The sequence below is a fragment of the Ambystoma mexicanum genome, chromosome 8, assembly GCF_040938575.1.
Source record: "Ambystoma mexicanum isolate Mex_15411 chromosome 8, UKY_AmexF1_1, whole genome shotgun sequence".
NCBI lineage: Eukaryota > Metazoa > Chordata > Amphibia > Caudata > Ambystomatidae > Ambystoma > Ambystoma mexicanum.
In genome coordinates this window covers 39,676,648-39,685,897 of record NC_090929.1, presented here as the reverse complement: position 1 = coordinate 39,685,897, position 9,250 = coordinate 39,676,648, and the positions used below count along the sequence as shown (strand labels likewise).

At 48.8% G+C, this 9,250-nt stretch overlaps 1 long non-coding RNA gene across 1 annotated transcript in view; it reads right to left on the bottom strand.

The window, feature by feature from the left end:
* Positions 1 to 6,287: 6,287 nt before the first annotated feature.
* LOC138471561 (uncharacterized) overlaps positions 6,288 to 9,250 on the bottom strand; it is a 159,683-nt gene continuing 156,720 nt past the window's right edge. The window contains exons 2-3 of the long non-coding RNA XR_011268464.1: positions 6,741 to 6,802; positions 6,288 to 6,599 (exon numbers count right to left, since the gene is read on the bottom strand). This is a non-coding gene — a long non-coding RNA (uncharacterized lncRNA). The remainder of the gene's footprint in view (positions 6,600 to 6,740; positions 6,803 to 9,250) is intronic.

Here is a 9,250-nt window from a genome sequence, read left to right as displayed (position 1 = left end):
ATTGAGCTAAAGGCCGCCGGTTCTGCTAGACCAGAGACATCTGTGCCGCCCAAGCAGGGGATCGGACGATGGGACCACATCCAGCCTGATGCCTCTAGTACCACCATGTTGGAGACCTCAAGAGCCCCTGAAGAGGGGATAGGTCAATGGAGCAACACCCAAACAGATGGCACCTATTCAATTGTCCACAGAAGCCAATGGCCAGCAGAAAAGATGGATGCATAGCACAGGTGAGATGCCCAGCATATGAACATGTGCCTCTGGTGGACTATTTCTACTGCATAAACTGTGAAACCTGAAGCAGATATGCAGTGGTGCATAATGTAATATCATGTTACTCCTATGCCCGCAGACTGGGCCAGGCTTTGCACCACAGGCCTGTAATTCTTGCATTTTGTAAAGGTAGGTACATCAAATAATAATGTAAAATGGGCAATACTCCCAGATGAATAAAGGCAGGTAGTGTGGGGATGATGCACGAGTGAACAATAACACATCATATTAACCTCCCAAATGAAGGATGGACTTGGACTAGATGCACCAGTAGGTCAGCATTTCATGCTTGTTGGTTTCACTGCTGAGTGAAGGGAAGGGGAGTGAATCAGGAAAGGCTGAGTTCAGAAGGACATGGGGTATTAATTCCGTCTGTTCGAGGCCACGGCTGTGGCTCCATTTCCGCCACTTACAGAAAATGCACCCTGTAGCGCTGACTGATGTTAAATGGCTTTTTAGGACTTCATGTCCTCCAGTTACAGAATGAAGCCTGGTGTTCTATCCCTGGTGGTGAATGACTGTTTGGGAAACCATGTCCTCCACTTACTTAATGCCGGTCAAGTGGCACAGCGAGTAGAGCGCTCGCTTTGACATCCGTGCAGAGCCGGCTAAGGTTCGAATTCGTAGCGCTATATAAATACCAAATTATTATTATTACAAAATGCATCCTGATGCTCTGACTGGTGGTGAATGACTGTGTAGGACTTCTTTGCTCAAGTTGCAGAATGAAGTCTGGTGTTCTATGTGACTATCCTTCAGATAACATCACTGAGAACCCCTTTCCATGAGGCTAGGGAGGTGAGGCCGCTAACTAATAGTCCCTCTAGGGGTGTTAGCATGCAGGAGGATCTCATGGAGAGAGACTCCTCTCCTGGGGAGAAGGACACGAATGGGAGGCATGGCTCCTTTAATCCCCAAACTCCAAGGCTGATGTTAACGCCTGAATCTTCTTCTCATAAGCTCATGTCCAAAACTATGCGTTATTGTGAAATATTAAACCATCTGTATGTCATAGGTACAGGGACGAAGAAGAGCTTGAGACTGCTACAATCGAGCAGGACGAAGGCCCAATTATTTATTTATTTATTTATTTATTTAAATTTGTATAGCGCGCAAGCAGCCCAGGGGCATTGAGGCGCTGTTACTTGCATGAGCTTAGTTACAGGCATGGTATCAGTAAATGGCATATTACAGATAGGTACAATCATGGTTATCATTACCGCTTATGCAGTTGGTCAATACAACTTAAGCAGTGGGTCCTATGGTTGGTATTCATGTTGCTGCGAAGGACCTTATGAGAAGAGGGTGGTTTTCATTGCTTTGCGGAAGGCGAGGAGGGAGGGCTCACTGCGGATGGTGGGAGGTAGGGCATTCCAGTGAGTGGGTGCGAGATAAGGGAAGCTGGATCCACCTGCTCTGGATCTTTTTACTAGTGGCACAGAGAGCATGTTGGTGTAGGGTGATCTTGTTGGTCTTGTAGAGGCGACGGAGTGGATTCTTTGTGAGAGGTAGTCAGGGGCAGTGAGATGGATGCATTTGTGTGTCAGTGTGAGCGCTTTGAAAATTATTCTCTCCTTTATTGGGAGCCAGTGGGCTAGTTTTCTGGCTTCCGAGATGTGGTCCCTTTTGGCAATACCTTGGGCTGCTCGGAGAGCACTATTCTGGATGACTTGTAGCCTCTCCAAGTTTCTTTTTGAAGTTCCTAGGAAGAGTACGTTGCAATAGTCTAGCCTGGAGCCGGTGATGGCTCTGGCTATGTTTGTGCAATTCTCTTTGGAGAGGAAAGGCCTGACTGCGTTGATCAGTTTAGCATGATATGCGGCTGAGGAGGCAATGGCGTTGACTTGTCTGTCCATGGAAAGGTTAGAGTCTAGATAGACTCCAAGACTTTTGACTGAGTCTGAAACAGGTATTTTGATGGTGTCGATGGTGAAGTGACTGAATTGGGAGTCAAGTTTTTTTAGCGTTTCGGGGGAACCTACCAGTAGGAGTTCTGTCTTGTCAGAGTTGAGGCATAGTCCATTGTCTGCCATCCAGGCTTGGATGGTGTTGTAAAGGTTGTTAAGGGTCATGGAGTCAGTGTCGTAGTTGCCTGTGAGGGTAAGGAGGATCTGGGTATCGTCCGCGTAGTTAGTGTAGGATATACCCATAGCGTCGAGGATGAGGAAGAGGGGTCGTGTGAAGATGTTGTAGAGTGTGGGGGAGAGGCATGAGCCTTGGGGCACGCCAAAGAGTATGATAGTGGGTGAGGCAGAGGCTAAGTCGGAGAATACTTGCATGGTTCTGTCTTGTAGGAAGGAGGTGATCCATGCTGTGGCGTCAGGGGAGAACTTGGCAGTGGAGGAGAGATGATGGCATAGGACGTCATGATCTACGAGATCGAACGCTGCAGATAAGTCAAGGAGTAAGAGAAGAGCTGGTTTGCCCATGTCTCTGGCATCGTCCATTTGGTTTTTCAGGTCAAGTAAGGCGGTTTCAGTCCCATGTCTCGGGCGGAAGCCAGATTGGCGGAGTCCCAGGAGTTTGTTTTCTTCGATGAAGTGCTGAACCTGCAGATAGGCTGCTTTGTCCAGTATTTTGAGGAGGAAAGGGACAGTGGTGATGGGTCTATAGTTGTTGGGGGAGGTGGGTTCGAGAGTTGGTTTTTTTAAGAGGGGGCGGACCCATGCTTCCTTGAGGGAGGTGGGGACTTTCCCTGTTGCGAAGGAGGCATTAACAAATGCTGTCAGGAAGGGAGCAAGCGCTTCAGTGCAGTCTTTGATGAGAGTGGCTGGGCAGGCATCACCTTTACAGTTGGATGGTTTGATGTTCTTCATTATGTTAATGATGTCCTTTTCCTGTATGGATTTGAAGGAGAAGGGTTGGGGAGGGTCTTGGGCTGGTGGTGGGATAGGGATATGAGTATAGGGCAGGGCTTGTTTGGTAGCTAGTATTTTGCTTTGGAGGCGGCTCAGTTTTGTTAGCATTGCCGTTTGAATTTCGTCGCACCAGGCTTTGTCTTTGGTGAAGTTCTGGGGGGTGGTAGTAGGAGTCTCTAGCTCCCTAAAAATTGCAAATATTTCTTTTGTGCTGGATTGGGCTTCCGAAATTCTGGATTCAAAAGATTTGGATTTTGCCCGGGTGATAGCTTTTTTGTACTCCGTAGAGCAGGCTTTAAAGATCAGCTTGTCTTTGTCAGTGTGGGACGTTTGCCACTGAGTAAGTGCTGCCTTTTTCTCGTTTCGGAGTGCGAGCAAGTCTGGGGTGAACCAGGAGTTAGAGTGGGTGGTGGGTTTGTATTTACGGGGTTTTAGTGGGGCAATGGAGTTGATAGCTGCTTTGATGGCAACATCGTAGGTTGATGCGAGAGTTTCTGGGTCCGTGGAAAAAGGTGGTCTGAAGGCTGGGCCTTGGAGGAAGGGCAGTAGTCTTTCCTTAGTGAGCTGGCGGGAGCTTCTTGTGAGGCAGGGTGGTAGGGGTTGGGGTGGCGGGGTAGAGGAGCTGGTGGTGAGGATGCTAAATGTGATGATATGGTGGTCAGACCATGGGGTAGGAGTGTTTCCAGTGATGATGAGTGGGCAGTTGTGCTGAGCAATCCAGTCGAGTGTTCTGCCCTGAGTATGCATTGGGCTGAAGATGGTGTTCTTATAGCCTAGTGTTGTTAGGGCTGAGTCAAGGGATTTGGCTGCTGGGTCCTTTTTATCCTGGAGGCCTAGGTTGACGTCCCCAAGGAGAATGGCTTTCGAGTGTTTTTTGAGGTTGTCAGATAGAAGATGGATGAGGGAGGCTTGGAAGTCTCCTATTGGGCCAGGAGGGCGATAGACAATATGAGCAGCAATGGTACAGTTGGGGGAGAGGATAATTTTGACTTGGAGGTAGTCGTCGTTGTTATGTAAAGATTTTTCTACCTTTCTAATACTATAGCAGTCCTTAGCGATGATTGCGACACCTCCACCTTTAGAGGGGCGATCTTGTCTGGTGATGGAGTAGCCAGAAGGGAGTGCCAGGGAGAGCGCAGGGCCAGAGGCCTCATGTAACCAGGGTTCTGATATCATGAGCAGGTCAAGGTCATGGGTGGTTATGAGGTCGTGGATGTCTAGAGCGTGGGCGCTGATGGATCTAGCATTGATCATGGCGCATTTGAGGTGGGGTTCTGTGACGGCTAGGGAGGGGTCTGTGGGAGGAGAGGGTGAGGTGGTGGGCATGGTCGGTGTGGAGCTGGGGGCTCTGGTGGTGTCGTGGTGGGGGGCAGTAGAGGAATTGCATATCACACATTTAGCACTGGGGGGTGCAGTTTCAGTGGTGGTGGGCATAGGTGAGATCACATTTGGCACAATAGCATTCACAATGGGGGTAGAAGAATTGCATATCACACATTTTGCACTGGGGGCGCAGTTTCAGTGGTGGTGGGCACAGGTGAGATCACATTTGGCACAATAGCATTCACAATAGGGGTAGAAGAATTGCATATCACACATTTTGCACTGGGGGGCGCAGTTTCAGTGGTGGTGGGCACAGGTGAGATCACATTTGGCACAATAGCATTCATAATGGTTGTAGAAGAATTGCACATCACACATTTTGCACTGGGGGGCGCAGTTTTAGAGGTGGTGGGCACAAATGGGGAGAAATTGCGGGTAGAGGTGGTACAATTAGGGGTGGGGTGGAGTGTATCATTTGCTATTGTATTGGGGGTAATTGTGAAGGTTTTTGGCTTTGTGGTTAACCGTCTGAGTATGGCCAAGTAGGTGGGTGGGGTGGGTTGCGAGATACGGGAGCATAGCCGCGCGTTGCAGATGTTTGTGGGAAGGGGATTGGAGCTGATGGTGGGCTCTATAGTGCGGGCACGTAGTCTGGAGCTCCTGGTGGACAAGTCTTGGTGTAGGAGGAGGTGGCAGTGGGCAAGCTCCTTACCTCTGTGACGTTGCATAGTATCGTGGCAAATGGCAGACGAGCAGCAAAGAGCTGCAAAGAGAAGTGCAGGCCTTGTCCTGTGGCCTTCTCCTCGCGGCTTCGCCTGGCGGTGAGCCCCGTCTCCTTTTATGGTGGGGGGGGTGGAGCCGGCAGGGCGGGAAGCCGTATCAGGCTGCGGGCTGCGGGCGGGAAGAGGCATGAATTCGGCGGGAACTTCAAAAAATGCTTTTTGAAAAGCATTGGTGTCGGTGATCATGCCTTCCATGGTGGGGGCCTCTGAAATGTGCGCGAGACACGCTGGATCAGCTGGGGCTCCGAAAAGAAGATTAGATGCTGCAGACAGCTGATCAAGCTCAGCTGATGGAGGCAATTATCTGCTGTCAATTGGACTGATGTTAAACTGAACAGCAAAGAAGGACTGGGTTATTCATCATCCTCTGACCGGTCCGGCGATGGCCTGTGGGGTTCTGGTATGCTGGGCAGTGGCCAAAGTGTACGAAAAGAAGTAATGGAACTATGTTCCCTGCTGACCTGCCCCTGCTCCTCACAAACCCCATCACCATGCCCCTTCCACGTGCAATCCAAACCCCCAAACAAACGCACAAGCTGTTTAAGGGAATGTTCAGTGCACTGCACTGATGTGCAAGTTTCAACTTCTTCTGTGAGAAACCTGAAGGTGTCTCATCCGTTAGTCCCCGAGGATCTGTCATCCAGTTAGCCAGGACATGGTCATTGCTTTTGTATCCAGTTCCTGGGGGTGGACCGCTGTTGGAGGATCACCTGGGTGAGGGGTCTTCGGGGAGTGGGAGTGGGACACCGGAAGGCGCGATGCGGTGTCCCCTTCCCTTTAACACCTTTACCCGATCCTATGAGATAGGATACTTAGGAACTCAACCTCCCCCCCTTTTCCCAACACAAACACTTTCCCATGGACAGTTCACTATAAGAGAAAACAGACTACCACTTGAGCCGTATAACTGACATGTCCCAGTACAATGGTCAGGCAGGGTAAGGCACAGAACATTACACACACCTGAATTCCATTACAATTCACCACACAGATCAAAGGCGGAGCACGAGAGCACACTCTGAGCGCGGCAAAGCACACAAGGAAGCAGCAGTTCCAAGAAGGCAGTTTAATACAAGGCGAAAGACCGTAAAACAGAAGGGGATTGCAAGGAGGGAAGTGCTTTTGACATTTTTGACAAGGAACTGTTATTTTCATGAGCCTTCGAGAATAGGAAACTTAACACCAGAAAACAAGGCTGAAGAATGCTGCATTGTGTGTCGGAGGTACCCGGGGCTCTCCTGCGTCGATAGTCAAGGCGGGGAGAATCGCTTGCCGCCATGGTTCTGTCCTTGGCTCCTACAACAAAGCAGCGCCAGTGAAGTCAGCACAACCAGTGAGTTGGAGAGACTGATACCAGACCGGTCTGTGTTAAAGCCAAGTTTGCAAGCGGCAACATTGTATAGTGAATGCTGAAGCAAACAGTGTATGAAGCATATGTAATAATCAACATGAGCAAAATTGAACAACAAATAAGTGATTGAACTTTGAAGCCAAAATATGATACCTTAGACAGAGTGGTCCGGCACCGCGTACATGCTCATTCCAAAGTCTCTGTAAGGTATCCAACTGAAAGGTGGGGAAAGAGTGACAAAGAATTGTGAATCGAAGTGGTCCTACAACGGGTCAAGCAAAACACTGTGCACAATCGAAAGTCTTCGATGTTAATAATGTAAAGAAAGTTGATGACAAAGTAAATTGAAATTGTTCAAAAAAGGTAGCAGGCACCCCTCTCCAGACAGAACAGAACATGGCATGATAACCTGTTCTGTGTTTTATTCTCTCACTTTGAGAGTTTGCAGCCATCACTTTTTGCTCACTGTACCTTTCACAGATGGGAAATATCCATTTGCATATCAGTCTTTGTCCTGCCCATATGGGCAGCCCAGCATTGCTCTTCTGAACAAGAGTACCAACAGCAACCCCATACGCATGTAACAGCCTTATTGGGCCTCATCAGTGAGGTGGAGCTGTGCCTCACTGAACACAGTGAGCAGGGAGTCCACGTCTGGGTTCCCCCAAGTAACTCAGGGTGACCAACCCCAAGTTCCTTGCAAATGCAAATATTTTTCTAAAAAGGTAGCAGGCACCCCTCTCCAGAAAGAACATGGCATGATAACCTGTTCTGTGTTTTTTCCCCACTTTGAGAGTCTGGAGCAATCACTTTTTGCTCACTGTTCCTTTCACAGATGGGAAATATTCATTTGCATATCAGTCTTGTCCTGCCCACATGGGCAGTCCAGCACGGAAATGCTATGGCAATTCCCTTCTGAACAAAAGTACCAACATCAACCCCATACACGTGTTTCAGCCTTGTTGGGCCTCATCAGTGAGGTGGAGCTGTTCCTCTCTGAGCACAGTGAGCAGGGCGTCCACGTCTGGGTATTCATGCTCCATGCCATGTGATGTGTGGAATGACTGTTTCAGACTGCATGTCCTCACGTGACATAACATATTCTGATGCCATATGCACAGTGGTGATTGGCTACTTAGAACTCCATGTCCTCCAGTTACATAATGTAGTCTGATGTGCTATTCCCAGTGGTGAATGACTGTTTGGCACTTCTTACAGTTACAGAATGTAGTTCAATGTTCTATGCCCAAATGACTGTTTGGGACTCCAGGTCTGGTGTTCTATGTCCAATGATGAATTACTATTTAGGACTCAGTGTCCCCCAGATACAGAATTTAGTCTGATGTTCTATGCTGTGAGAAACCTGAAGGTGTCTCACCCGCTAGTCCCCGGGGATCTGTCATCCAGGTGGCCAGGTCACGGCCATCGCTATTGGAACCAGTTCCTGGGGGTTGAACTAATGCGGGAGGATCACTTGGATGAGGGGTCCTCGGGGAGTGGAAGTGGGGCACCGGAGGGTGAGACCTGGTATCCCCTTCCCAATAACTCCTTTTCCCCACCTAGGAACTCAACCCCCCTGCCTTTTCCAACACAAACACTTTCTCGCTGCCAGTTCACCATGCACGACAACAGAATAACACCCGAACCGTATACCTGACATGTCCCAACACAAGGGTCAGGCAGAGTTGGGAAATTACTGATAATTACACACGCCTGACTTCCATCACACTTCCCCACACGGATAAAAGGATGAGCACAGAAACACACTATGAGCATGACAAACACACAAAGAAGCAGCAGTTACCAAGATGGCAGCTTAAACTGAGGAGAAAGGCTGTGAGACCAGAGAGGGCTGGAAGGACGGAACTACCCTAGACCTTTTCGGAGAAGAACCGTGACTTTCAACAGACCTTGAGGAAAAGAAATATAAGACCGGAAATTATAGCTGAAGAATGGTGCACTGTGTTGAAGGTACACTGGGCCCTCCCACATTGCTAGCCAAGACGGGGAGAAGTGATTGCTGCCGTGGTACTGTCCTTGGCTCTGACAACAAAGCAGCCAGTTAATTCAGCAGAGTCGGAAAGACTGATTGCAGACCAGACTGTGTTATGATCAAGGTTGCAAGCGGCAAAATTGTATGAAGAAAGATGACCTGTATGTGATTGAACTTTATGAAACCAAAATAGGTACCATATACAGAGTGGTCTGGCGCCACGTAGGTGCTCATTCGAAGGTCTCTGTTTGGTATCCAAGTGAGCGTGTGAGAATTAGTGAACTGTAACATCGATCAAAGTGGTCCTGCAACGGGTCACATTCGAAAGTCTTCAATAGCTAGTGCAAACTGTAATAGGGATATGAACCCAGCTGAGAGGATACAGGGTGAAGAGTGAATTGTCCTACTTCAATACTTGGAAAGGAACTTTTTGTTTGTTTTATTCATCAGGCCCCCTGAAGCAAGAGACTTCTGATAACTTGAGAGACTTCAGAGTAGAAGGCCCTGATGTTTGTAATGGAACTGTGTGCTTGTGCCGAAGAAGCTAAAGAGTGTGCTATGCTTGAGTGAACCACCTTGTTCCCTACTGAAAACATGGGCAAGGGGGGCCCACGGCCTGAACATCCTACCTCATCATTTTGTGAACACTTCTTTCTTTTTCATGAACATC